The sequence below is a fragment of the Amblyraja radiata genome, chromosome 6 (genome assembly GCF_010909765.2).
Source record: "Amblyraja radiata isolate CabotCenter1 chromosome 6, sAmbRad1.1.pri, whole genome shotgun sequence".
In the NCBI taxonomy this organism is placed as follows: domain Eukaryota; kingdom Metazoa; phylum Chordata; class Chondrichthyes; order Rajiformes; family Rajidae; genus Amblyraja; species Amblyraja radiata.
Window position 1 is genome coordinate 20,141,809 of NC_045961.1, and position 13,171 is coordinate 20,154,979.

The 13,171-nt window shown below is 40.1% G+C and overlaps 1 protein-coding gene across 3 annotated transcripts in view; it reads left to right on the forward strand.

Moving 5' to 3' along the window:
- Nucleotides 1-465: 465 nt before the first annotated feature.
- LOC116974132 (ETS-related transcription factor Elf-1-like) overlaps nucleotides 466-13,171 on the forward strand; it is a 137,992-nt gene continuing 125,286 nt past the window's right edge. For 2 of the 3 annotated variants that reach the window (XM_033022293.1, XM_033022298.1), the window contains exon 1: nucleotides 466-597. The gene's annotated coding sequence lies outside the window, so the exon portion shown is untranslated. The remainder of the gene's footprint in view (nucleotides 598-13,171) is intronic. The other variant, XM_033022295.1, reaches the window with a different exon arrangement.

Sequence of the window (13,171 nt, forward strand, 5' to 3'; positions counted from 1 at the left end):
CTGTTTTTGTATACAAGCACTCTCAAAATAAATGCTAGCATTGCGTTTACTATAGCAGGAACTCCTGCCATTTTCTGTTTTATGTTTTCGTACATACTCATAACAAAGCTTTCCACATTACGGAGGCTGAAAGTTGTAGGGGTGTGTTGCACAGGTTACTTCACAACATGAGAAAGCTGCTGCATTTCAGTGACTGGTTTATTCTATTTATATGTTGGTTCTTCTCGTGAAGTGACGTGATCTCGGAAATGTCCGAATATCAAGAGTTTGCCACAATAATTTTCCTACCTGCTATGTATATTTATTTTTTAAATTATTATTCTACCTCTTTCTGTTCCGTCCTCACATGCTTTGCAGTTCAAGAAACCCAGTTGCTCACCTAGGAAATTTGCATGCGTGTAAACCTGATGAAGGCATTGGCTTACGTGATCAGGGCGTGACACTCCCACCAAAGCCCTGGTACATGTTATTTAATCAGTATCAGCAGAGCAGCAGCACTTCCCCAATCTTCAGTGGCCATATTTTACTGAACAAAACTCAACTTTTCTCTTGGATTTCCTTTTGAACGACAGCGCAGAAGGTAATATCGATGATAAAGTAGGTAGCGTTGCCTCATATTATCTGATTCCAACGTGTTGCACTGAGTGCTTGTAACTTTTCACCTGTTGGTGAAAAGTAGGCAAGGGAGGTGGATTAATGCAGCACCTTAATCTTGGATCACATGTTTGCCTGCACTTATCAGTTATCGAGGTGCATGCTGTTGAAATCGAGGTGATGTTGTTCGCAGGTTTTCATCTACTTTCAAAGGCGATCTGTAAACTGTAAAATGAAGTGGCAAATGACAGTAAAACCAGCCTCTCACTGGTGCAGTAAAACCGGTCCCAGTGGTGATTAACGACATTCAGTCTGGATGTCCACTCAAGTACACAACCTGTGCGCTCAATAGAGAATTAATGGGCATTGCACTAAACGTATTGAAGCTTTCAGTGACGTGCAGAGAAACCTCTTATGTTTCAAGTATTTGTGGGGAGAGACTAGACTGTGAGGAAGAAGGGAGTGGCAGTAAAGTCTGACTGAATGTGTGTTAATCATGCTGAGGGAGACGGAAATTAATCTCAGCAGTTTGAGTCATGTTCAGGTGTCTCTGGAAAGGAGTTTACTTCCCAATTCTTCACTTAGTTCTGTTTAGACAATTATCTGTACAATGTGGATCTGACCCCATAGTCCTCTCCAGCCTTTGCACTCACGCAACATGATGCATTCTTGTTTTGCTGGGTTGCCAAAGGTCATGAAATGGATTTTAAAAACAACACAACATTTAGTGTGCACGGATCCTCCTTTAGACATAGGATGCATTTTTGTGTGAGTGCAGACCCGTCCATTCATTCCAGTGAATTTGTTTATTCATTTCTCTGTCCCCATACCAAAGTGCAGTAATCTAACCAATGAGGCCTCCATTTTACTCTCAGATTATAGGCGCATAAGAATAGGAGCATGGTGTTTACCACCACAAATGCAATGCACAAGTAAATTATATCATGGCTGAGCTGTATCTTAATCCTTTGCCCACTTGTTTCTGTACTCCTTGTGTACAAAAATGCTACCAGTGTGTTTTCACATTTTGAAATGAGTTAAGTCCATAAGTACGAAGAAACATGAGACTGCACCATTCAGAAGTGCATCAAGGGGATTAAGTTCTACATTTCCATCACCATTTTTTGACAGAACATTTCTTGGTGTTAGACACAAAATGTTGGAGTAACAGGCATCATCTCTGGAGAGAAGGAATGGGTGATGTTTCGGGCCAAGACCCTTCTTCAGACTTTTAACACACTTGTTCCTACACACTTCTTGATGTTACTCTGGTGGAGATTCCTCGGTTTGCACTGCTCCTCCATAGGAAATAGTTTTGGTCTATCTATCCTATCAGCTCTCTCAATTGCCTTGTATAGCTTCATAATCCTCTATCCTCAAAAGGAAATACGCTGAAAATCTTCATAAATGTTGGAATAAGTTTAATTCTGATTATATGATACAGAATCAATGCCTTTATCAAATGTGAGACTAGCGATACAATGAAAATGCATCAAAAGTTTTGTTTGTGCTAAATCAGTTAATAGCTGTGTCTTGTTGTTTCAAGCTCCTCCCAATCCTATACTTTTAATTCTACTATTGTCTACTATAAACCTACTATAAACACTCCAATGATCGACGTCATGCATCACACAAATGCTGCTTTGATGTCAGAAATACTCTCACCTCCTCTCTGAAACACAGATCTTATGTTCAGTTTTGGACTAAGACTATAATGAGACCTATAAATGTACTAGAGATCTCTAGTTTCCCTCTCCCCCGACTCTCAGTCTGTAGAAGGGTCCTGACCCAAAACGTCACCCATTCCTTCTCTCAAGAGATGCTGCCTTTCCCACTAAGTTACTCCAGCATTTTGTGTCTACCTTTGGTGTAAACCAGCATCTGAGGTTCCTTCCTACCTAGAGATGTATTGTTTTGTACTGTTTCGCTCAGTGTTATGCAATGGAAAGCTTGCAGAGAAAGCTTGCAGTCCATTTTCCTCTCATTCAATCCAGACCATAAATTCAAAAGACAATTCTTGGAGTGATATCTCCCAGTATAATTTCCATGTCTGTTGTACACAAATAATGTGACTTCTTCAAAGATCAATTGTTTGGCATTGTGGGGAAAACTAAGCCATACTACAGATGGCGACAGATGGCACAATGGGCTAAGTGTTCGGCTCGCGACCGGAAGGTAGCCGGTTCGAATCCCGCTTGGAGTGCATACTGTCGTTGTGTCCTTGGGCAAGACACTTCACCCACCTTTGCCTGTGTGTGAATGTGTGTGAGTGATTGGTGGTAGTCGGAGGGGCCGTAGGCGCAGATTAGCAGCCACGCTTCCGTCAGTCTGCCCCAGGGCAGCTGTGGCTACAGAAGTAGCTCACCACCACCGAGTGTGACTGAGGAGTGTATGAATAATGCGATGTAAAGCGCCTTGAGTATTCTAGAAAGGCGCTATATAAATCCCATCCATTATACTAAGCCAGAAGCACCTGTTATTAGACACTCCTTGGACAACTAGCTTCTAACCTCACGATGGTGTACTGAGACGTCAGTAGTCTTAGTCCCAAATTCATATTTTGATCTGTCAGACTGTTGCTACCCATAGCCATAATTTGGCACCAACCCCAGATTGACCCTGCAATTTCCTAAACCCCAGGTGGCCCAGATTCCTAAACTCCACCTCAAACCGCCAATGATCCTAAGCCAGACAAAAATGCTGGAGAAACTCAGCGGGTGAGGCAGCATCAATGGAGCGAAGGAAATAGGCAACGTTTCGGGTCGAGATCCTTCTTCAGACTGTTCTGAAATGTGAAGAAGGGTCTCGACCCGAAACGCTGTATGTTAGAATTCCTTGATCAAAGTGCCATCAGAAAGGGTTGACAAGTCTCTGTTTTCCATGCAGTTAGAAAGATTCCCAACAACTGGGTGTAGGCTCTGCTACTTTTCATGCTATATGTTAATGATCTGGGTTTAGACTTTACTTTAGAGATACAGCACGGAAACAGGCCGTTCAGCCCACCGACCAGCAATCACCCCGCGCACTAGCACTATCCTACACACTAGGGACAATTTACAATTATTACCTAAGCCAATTAACATATAAATTGTACCTCTTTGGAGTGTGGGAGGAAACCGAAGCACCCAGAGAAAACCTACATAGTCACAGGGAGAACATATAAACTCCGTACAGACAGCACCTGTAGTCAGGATCAAACCCAGGTCTCTGTTACTGTTAGGCAGCAACTCTACTGCTGCGCCACTGTGCCACCCCAAATGAGGGAATTGATGGCTTTATGGCCACGTTTGTGGATGGTAAGAAGATATGTGGAGTGGTAGGTGGTGTTGAGGAAGCAGGGAGGCTGCAGAAGGACTTGGGCATGTTGGTAGAGTGGGCAAAGAAGTGGCAAAGGGAATTCAGCATAGCAAAGTGCACGGTCATGCACATTGATAGAAGGAATAAAGGCATAGACTACTTTCTAAATAGGGAGAAGATTTGGAAATCGGAGGTGCAAAGGTACTTGGCAGTGCTGGCTCAGGTTTCCCAAAAGGTTATTTTGCAGGTTGAGTTGGCAGTCGGGAGGCAAATGCAATGCAATGCGTTCATTTCAAGGGGACTAGAAGATAAAAGCATGAATGTAATGCTGAGATTTTATCAGGCGCGGGTGAGGCCACATTTGTAAAACTGTGAGTAGTTTTGGGCCTCATATCTGAGGATGTGCAGGCTTTCCAGAGGATCCAGAGGAGGTTTATGAGAATGATCCCAGGGATGATTGGGTTAACGAGGAGCATTTTGAAGTCTCTGCACCTGTACTCACTGGGGTTTAGAAAGATGAGGAAGGATCTCATTGAAACCTACCAAATAATGAAAGTCCTAGATAATGTGGACATGGAAAGGATGTTTCCAATAAAGGGAAAGTCTAGAACTAGAGGGCACAATCTCAGAATAAAAGGAAGTACCTTCAGAATGGAGATGAGGAGGAATTTATTTAGTCAGAGCGTGGTGAATCTGTTGAATTCATTGCCACAAATGACAGTGGAGGCCAAGTCATTAGGTATTTTTAAATTAGAGACTGATAGATTCTTGATTAGTAACCCTGTCAAAGGTTGCCGGGAGAAGACAGGAGAATGGGGTTGAGCGGGGGAAATAGATCAGCCATGATTGAGTGGCAGAGTAGACTCGATGGGCTGATATGCCTCATTTTGCTCCTATGGTGGTGGTCATGTCTCAAATTAAATAAATTATCTTAAAACAAATAGCTTGATAAACAAGGTTCAGGTCATCTGGAAATATGCAGGAATGTTATAAAGACATTGCCCTTTTAATGGAGCCAATCCAGAGAATTTTGGCTTTGAATTCAACCCTCAAAAGGTGGGGGCAGGGTGGACAATGTGCGATGCAAGCATGTAAATATTAAATATTATTTTGCTAAGCACCTCCTTTGTCGGAAGAAGACTTTATGAACTTTCTTCATTGTCTTTGCCTACTCTTTGATCCTGACATTACAAAAAACTTGTGCCAGCTTGTTCGCTGGAGTTTTGCTGATTACTTCACCTCAAACAGGATATTCAAATGCAAGGTGACCTTTGCACCAATGTGCTGCACAACAGAAAAGGAAAGTGTGGGTTATCGTGGAGTTTGCGTTTGAAAACTACTCTGGTATCTCATTGAAAAACTTTGAAGATTCGAACAGGAGAGAATATTGTAAGTCTCAGTTACCTAGCCAGTACTAATGGCAATCTGCACAAGTGACAGTTGTGTGTTAACCCTTTCATTGGTACTAAGTAGTCAGGTCACAAGATTGGACTGCGGGTGTTTTTTCCTTCACTGATTCTATCAGGAAGAGGAGGGAAAAGATGGTGATAAACATGTAGACCTGCAGGTAGCTGGCAATGTAGTTTTCCGTGTCAATTGCTGTTTACAAAAGTTAATACCAAATGGTGATGCATAAACATTGATGTTTCTCTACGTTTCAACAACACCATTTAAAATACACTGGACGGACATCGTTATCATAAATTCCCGAAAAGTGCTTTTGAAATGTTTTCCTGTTTTTCACCACCAAAAAAATTAGGAGTAGAGTTGAGAGTGACTTATCTCGTCGCTACGGCAGGATTTGAGCAAGTTTGGCATCAGAGTTCCTAAATGGAATTGAAATCAGGGAAGAATATATCAACTGAGGATAACGTTTATGGTTCATTCTTACTATCTCAATAGCGAATCAGCTTGAATTTATATAGTGTTTTTAATATAGTGAAAATATCCTGAAATGCTTCACGAGAAGATTATGAAAAAACAATAACATTGGAAACCAAAAGTAAGTAGTTTTTTGGAGCCATAAAGGAGACAACAGAAGGTGGACACAAAATGCTGGAGTAACTCAGCGGGACAGGCAGCATCTCTGGAGAGATCGAAGGTAGACACAAAATGCTGGAGTAATGTTGATTGAGAATTAAATACTGACCAGGACACCAAAGATAACTTTCCTGTGATTTTTCAAAATAGTGCCATAGGATATTTTATTCCTACCCGAGAAAGCAGAGCAGCCCTTATTCTACCAGTTAATCTAAAAGATAGCATTAAGAAAAGTGCAGCACTTCTGAGTACTGCCAGCATCATGTCCAGCCAGATGTGATAGCTATATTAATAACAGAAAATATATGTTTTGTCCTCATTCATATTGCACCTTCTAAACAAGTGGGTTTATGCTGTGGCTTGGTTCCATAATAACCAGAAATGACTACACTCACACCTTCAGAAAAGTGTATTTCCAGTATAAAATACCTGTCACTGATAATCCAGTCTAACATCAAATATAAATAATGCATTTTATCTGTGCTGGTGTTCATGAATTAGTAAACGCAGCCACATTTTTCCAAATAATTTGCCCTTTTTTCAGTTGTTTTAGCAGCCATTGTTGTTACCGGACATATTCTTTTTTTTTTTTTAATTTTTAATTTTATTAGAAGTAAGTAGAATCATATGGCACCAAAGTGCCTAATATATATTTTCATAATACATTTTATGTACAAATTTTTTTTTTTGTTACATTGAAAAAAGATTAGAATAAGAAAAAGAAGTTAGATAGTAAAGGATAGAAAGATGTGAAATATATAGTGTGTGAAGAAAGAAAACGAGTAAATGAAGAAAGTTGAGAAAGAGAAAATAGAAAAAATAAAATAAAATAAAAAAAGGAGATCATTATTTATAATCTTGACCAACCCTCGTCCAGTCCTGAAACAGTTATTTTTTACAATTATGTTGCACCATATGATTCCAAAAAAACGACGAATGGAGACCAACTCGTTATGAATTGGTCTGATTTATCCATTAGGAGGAATCGCATTTCCTCAATATGAGCGGTGTCCAACACATTTTGCAATCCACATTTTAAGCGTTGGTATTGATGTACCCTTCCAAAATTTAAGTATTAATTTTTTTGCTATTATTAAACCATAGTTAAAGAATAGATTTTGAGATGTGTTCAATTTATTCGCATCTTCCATTACGCCAAATATAATCATTTCAGTATTAGGTTCCATTCTTGTCTTGAATAATTTTGTAAATATTTCAAAAATATCGTTCCAAAATCTATAAAGTTTTATGCAGGAAACTAAGGAGTGTGTTATAGTTGCATTTTGGGCTAGACATTTATCACAAGTGGCGGATATATTTGGATAAAATTTGTTCAATCTTGTTTTTCTATAATATAATCTATGTACAATTTTAAATTGAATTAGATTATGTCTTACATTAATTGAACATTTGTGAATATATATCAAGTATTAATGGTGCAGTTACCGGACATATTCATTGAAGTATAATTTACAGTGCATCCTTTTAGCACTGATTCCTGGGATGTCAGGACTTTCATATGAAGAAAGACTGGATAGACTCGGTTTGTACTCGCTAGAATTTAGAAGATTGAGGGGGGATCTTATAGAAACGTACAAAATTCTTAAGGGGTTGGACAGGCTAGATGCAGGAAGATTGTTCCCGATGTTGGGGAAGTCCAGAACAAGGGGTCACAGTTTAAGGATAAAGGGGAAATCTTTTAGGACCGAGATGAGGAAAACTTTTTTCACACAGAGTGGTGAATCTGTGGAATTCTCTCTCGCAGAAGGTAGTTGAGGCCAGTTCATTGGCTATATTTAAGAGGGAGTTAGATGTGGCCCTTGTGGCTAAAGGGATCAGGGGGTATGGAGAGAAGGCAGGTACAGGATACTGTGTTGGATGATCAGCCATGATCATATTGAATTGTGGTGCAGGCTCGAAGGGCCGAATGGCCTACTCCTGCACCTATTTTCTATGTTTCTATATTGGAGCTTTTTCAACGGAGAGTTTGTGTTTTTACTGCTTCCCTGCAATCTTGACCACCGACTGGAAAACAAAAGGATTAAAGGGTGTTGCTTTCTTTGCCACCCTAGGGCAAAACCTAATAGGTACCCGAGGGGCAACTTTTTGCTCAGAGGGTGGCAGCTATTTATGGAACGAGCTGCCAGGGGAGATGGTTGAGGCAGGTATGATGACAGCATTTAAAAGAGGCTTGGACAGGTGCTAGAAAAGGTTTAGAGGGATACGGGCCAAACACGGGCAACTATGAGTATCTTGGTCAGCATGGGCACCTTGGTCAGCATTGATGAGTTGGGCCGAAGGGCCTGTTTCCATGCTGTATGACTATGACTATTCTAGTAATGTTTTCTTAATACAGTATATCAAATGGAGTTTACACACACAAAAACCTTTTCTATATGTCCCTTGGGTTCCAATATTCCTGCATGTTGGATAAGCTTAGTGGAGAAGAACTGAATCAACAGAAGAAATAGTGTCACTGAGGTCCTTGACTTTACTTGTGCTGCACACAGTGATTGTTCAAGTGTGTTTAATGACTGAAGTAGGAACCTCTGTGACTTATTAACTAAACTTGTTGTTTTTCGTTACCTTGGTTATGTCTCACAAGGGATTCCAGTAGGAAAATAATGTTTCACAAATTGTTGAAAGATACTTAAAGCTCAAACTGACTTTAAATGTTTTTTAGCACTTGGGTATATCTCCAGCCGCTGACAGGGTTAAACATATATTCATAAACAAAAGAACATTTGTTGACACCGTAGCTGAATAAAGTTGTAAGCTGATATTTTTGTACAATTGTACAAAGATGATTAATATTAGGCAAAGACTTTATTATCCACAGATCTGCCTGGTCAAAAACCTGCCATTTATTTCTTGTGGAGAATATAGAAACTATAAAAACAGCTCTTCAAATTCAGTTAGCGGTCTAACTGACAGGAAGTAGAGGCAGTGAGTGATAAGCATGTATTGTCATAATATTAACGCACTATGAGTAATGCTTGCTATATTTAGGTTTTGCTGGTGTTTACATTTCCAGAAACTATATTTTCCCTACTTAAAGGCACAGTGTTGCTGCCATCTAATCTTTTTCAGCTAAAGCCTGACTAATGACCAATCATTTTAACCATTAGAAACATATAAAATTCTTACGGGATTGGACAGGCTAGATGCAGGAAAAATGTTCCCGACGTTGGGGGAGTCCAGAACCAGGGGTCACAGTTTAAGAATGAGGGGTAGGCCATTTAGGACTGAGATGAGGAAAAACTTTTTCACCCGGAGAGTTGTGAATCTGTGGAATTCTCTGCCACAAAAGGCAGTGGAGGCCAATTTACTGGATGTTTTCAAGAGAGAGTTAGATTTAGCTCTTAGGCCTAACGGAATCAAAGGATATGGGGAGAAAGCAGGAACGAGGTGCTTCATTAATTGTAGTCTCTCTCCAAATATTCATATACTATAATTACAGATCAACGATTACAAAATGCTATTTCACTATGGTGCGCACATTAGCATCTTAGAATCTTAGAGTTTGATTCAGTGAACTAACATTTTAGGGAGATGCTTCATGTATCTATTAAAAGTGGCACAAACATGGGGTGCCAACCATGAAAAAAGTCAAAGTGCAGGAAGAAACTGCAGATGCTGATTTAAACCGAAGATAGACATAAAACGCTGGAGTAACTCGGCATGACAGGCAGCATCTCTGGAGAGAAGTATGACGTTTCGGGTCGAGACCCTTCTTCAGACAGACTCAAAAAAAGTCTGCATTGTGCAATACTTTGTTGTAATATTACTTGTTATGTGGAGTACAGTAAATAAATTCAAGCTGTCTACCAGAAAACTTTTAATCAAACTATTTTCCTGGGAGAACTAACATTTATTTACATGTAGGAAGGAAAAATGCGTAGAAGTGTCTCGACCCGAAACGTCACCCATTCCTTCTATCCTGAGATGCTACCTGTCCCGCTGTGTTGCTCCGGCATTTAGTGTCTAACGTTTATTCATGATCTTCTATCAGGTTCTCAGGAAATCACACAAAAACTTACATGAGCAAACAATAACCATTGGCATGCAGCAAGACTTAATAAATTATGTTTTTTGTTGCAATATTAATGGGCTTCTATATTGAACAAAATGCAGGTTTCCCAATAGATCCAGTTCAATTACTTTGGTTCCAGAGCTATTTTAAATCCCATTTGAACATTATACTTTCTGATCTATTTCCTTTAATTCAACCAAAGAGTGCGTACAGTGCATAGAGAAGGCAATGACGCAAGAAAACAGCAGTACCACCAGTCCCCTCAAAGACCACCCACCATGCAATATCATGGCTTCTTCTGTGCCATTTCCCTATAACCCCGATAGACACAAAATGCTGGAGTAACTCAGCGGGACAGGCAGCACAATACAATAAAATACAATACAATATTTATTGTCATTTGAACCTCAGTGAGGCTCAAACGAAACTCTGTTTCTGCAGCCATACAAACAAAAACGATTCCTACCAGACACACAACCAATTTAATTCACACAAACATCCATCACAGTGAACCTCCTCCTCACTGTGATGGAAGGCAAAGTCTTTTCTCTCCCCTGCTCTCCATTTTTCTCCCGATGTTGAAGCCCCCGGCGGGCGGTGGTAAGTACCACGGCCATTTTAATAATAATAATAATGGATGGGATTTATATAGCGCCTTTCTAATACTCAAGGCGCTTTACATCGCATTATTCATTCACTCCTCAGTCACACTCGGTGGTGGTAAGCTACTTCTGTAGCCACAGCTGCCCTGGGGCAGACTGACGGAAGCGTGGCTGCCAATCTGCGCCTACGGCCCCTCCGACCACCACCAATCACTCACAAACATTCACACATTTTAGGCCGCGCCAGGTGATGTACGGCCCCGCTCCAGGTCCAAAAGTCACAAGTTGGAGCCCCCGGCGGGCGCTGGAATGCCCCGCGGCCATTAAAGCTGCGCCAGGCAATGTACGGCCCCGCTCCGGCTTGTTCCAACCCCGCGACATGGGCTGGAGAAGTTGAGTTGCGGGAGCTCCGGAAAGCGGTCTCCTACCTCTGGAGAGAAGGAATGGGTGATGCTTCGGGTAGAGACCCTTTTTCAGTCTCCAGCATTTTGTGTCTATCTTCGGATTAAACCAGCATCTGCAGTTCTTTCTACACTCTGTAACCCTGAATTTCTTCAAATTCAAAGATCTATCCATCTCCATCTTAAATATATCTAATGATCTGGTCTCCACTGCCTCTGGAACAAAGAATTTCAGATTCATTACCCTTGCAGGGAAGAAATCCCTTGCCGGTTTGAAATAGTGGCCTTGTATCTTGTAGCTATGACCCCTTGTTCATGGCTTTCCCATAAGTAAAAACATCTCAACATCTACCCTGACACACCCCTGAGGATCTTGTATGTTTGAATAAGCTCACACCTCATTCTTCTAAACTCCAGGAAATTCAGAACCAACCTGTCAAACCTCTTTTGATAGGACAGCTCCGTTATTGCAATAATTTGCACAGGAAATCATCTCTGGACTGCCTCCAATGCTATGACAAGCTTTTTTTGGTACGGAGACTGAAATTGTGCCCATTTCTTCAGGTGAGGCCTCACCAACACAATGCACAATTGGAGCAAAACCTCCCCATTTAACTCACCTTCCATTCCCACACTGAACTTTCTGTCCACTGTCAGAGTGAGGCCAAATGCAAATTGGAGGAACAGCATTTCACTTGGGCACCCAGTGGTATGAATATTGATTTCTCTAACTTCAAGTAACCCTTGCATCCCCTCTCTCTCCATCCCACCTCCGCCCTAGTCTTTGTACTAGTTTCTCTGTCGTATTGGTGAGTTTCATTGACTGCATAGCTCGTTTTCATCTTGCTCAGAGCTAACATTGGACCGCTGTTGATCATTGTTACTTTTTTGCATATTTTTCATTCATTTGTTCCACATCTCTCTATATCACTGTCTAGATATCTCATTTCCCATTTTCCCCCGAAAAATGGTCTCGATCTGAAACATCACCTATTCTTTCTGCAAAGATGCTGCCTGACGCGCTGTTACTCCAGCTTTTTGTGTCTTTCTCCCTATTTTAAAACCCCAATCCCTTCACAATAAAGGCCAAAATGCCTTTTGCCATCTTAACTACCTTGGTCCTGCCTGCAAACCTTTTGTGATTCACGCACCACAACACCTACATCTGTACATTCATTGTAGTCTCTCTCCATATACTATTGATGAGCACATTAGCATTTTAGAATCTTAGAGTTTGATTCAGTGAATTAATATTTTATGTATCTGTTAAAAGTGGCACAAACGACTAAAATACACAAAAGACTATCATAACATGTCCCCAGACTTATTGGATGAAGCCATGAAGACAAAGGCTGAATCAGCAAATCTAATATCATACTTATACAACATTATTTTAAATATAGAAATACCTACAACCGATGGTATTAGAAGAGACTGGGAACAAGAACTAGCTATTAAAAATTTTCAAAAGAGAGCTGGGATAAACACTTACTATATGTGCATAAATGCTCGATCAACGTACGACATACAATTCAATACAAAACATTACATAGACTATATTATTCAAAAACTAAAATAAATAAACTTTTCCCCAATGTCTCGCCCATTTGTGATAAATGTCAGTCACAAGAAGCTACCATAGCGCACCCTTTTGTTTTTTGTATAAAAATCCAAAAATTCTGGAACGAAATATTTGAAATCTTCACAAAATTATTTAAAATAAAACTTGTACCAAAAGCAGAATGGATCATTTTTGGAATATCGGAAGGTAACCCCGAACTAAACGTGTTTCAAAAGAACTTATTTAATTACGGGCTAATAATGGGGAAAAAAGCTTATACTCAAATTTTGGAAAAATGCTCCAATACCAACAATAAAAATGTGGATTTCAAACATGTTTGAAACACTACACTTGGAAGAGATGAGACTCCTCCTAGCAGGCAAAGCAGACCACTTCCAAAATACGTGGTCTGCATTTATGGAACTATTACAAATATAAGGTGCAATAGTAATTTAAAATATAAATGGTACCAGGATCTGGTAACGGGGGGTATAAAATAAAGTTAAAAAATAAATAAAATACAGTTGGTATATCTTTGTTTGCGGAGTTTTGTGTTACAATAGAGAGATTGTTTTTCTTTTTTTTCTTTTCTTTCTAGGGTCTAATTTCCTTTCTTTACTTCCTTCTCTAACTTCTTCCCTAA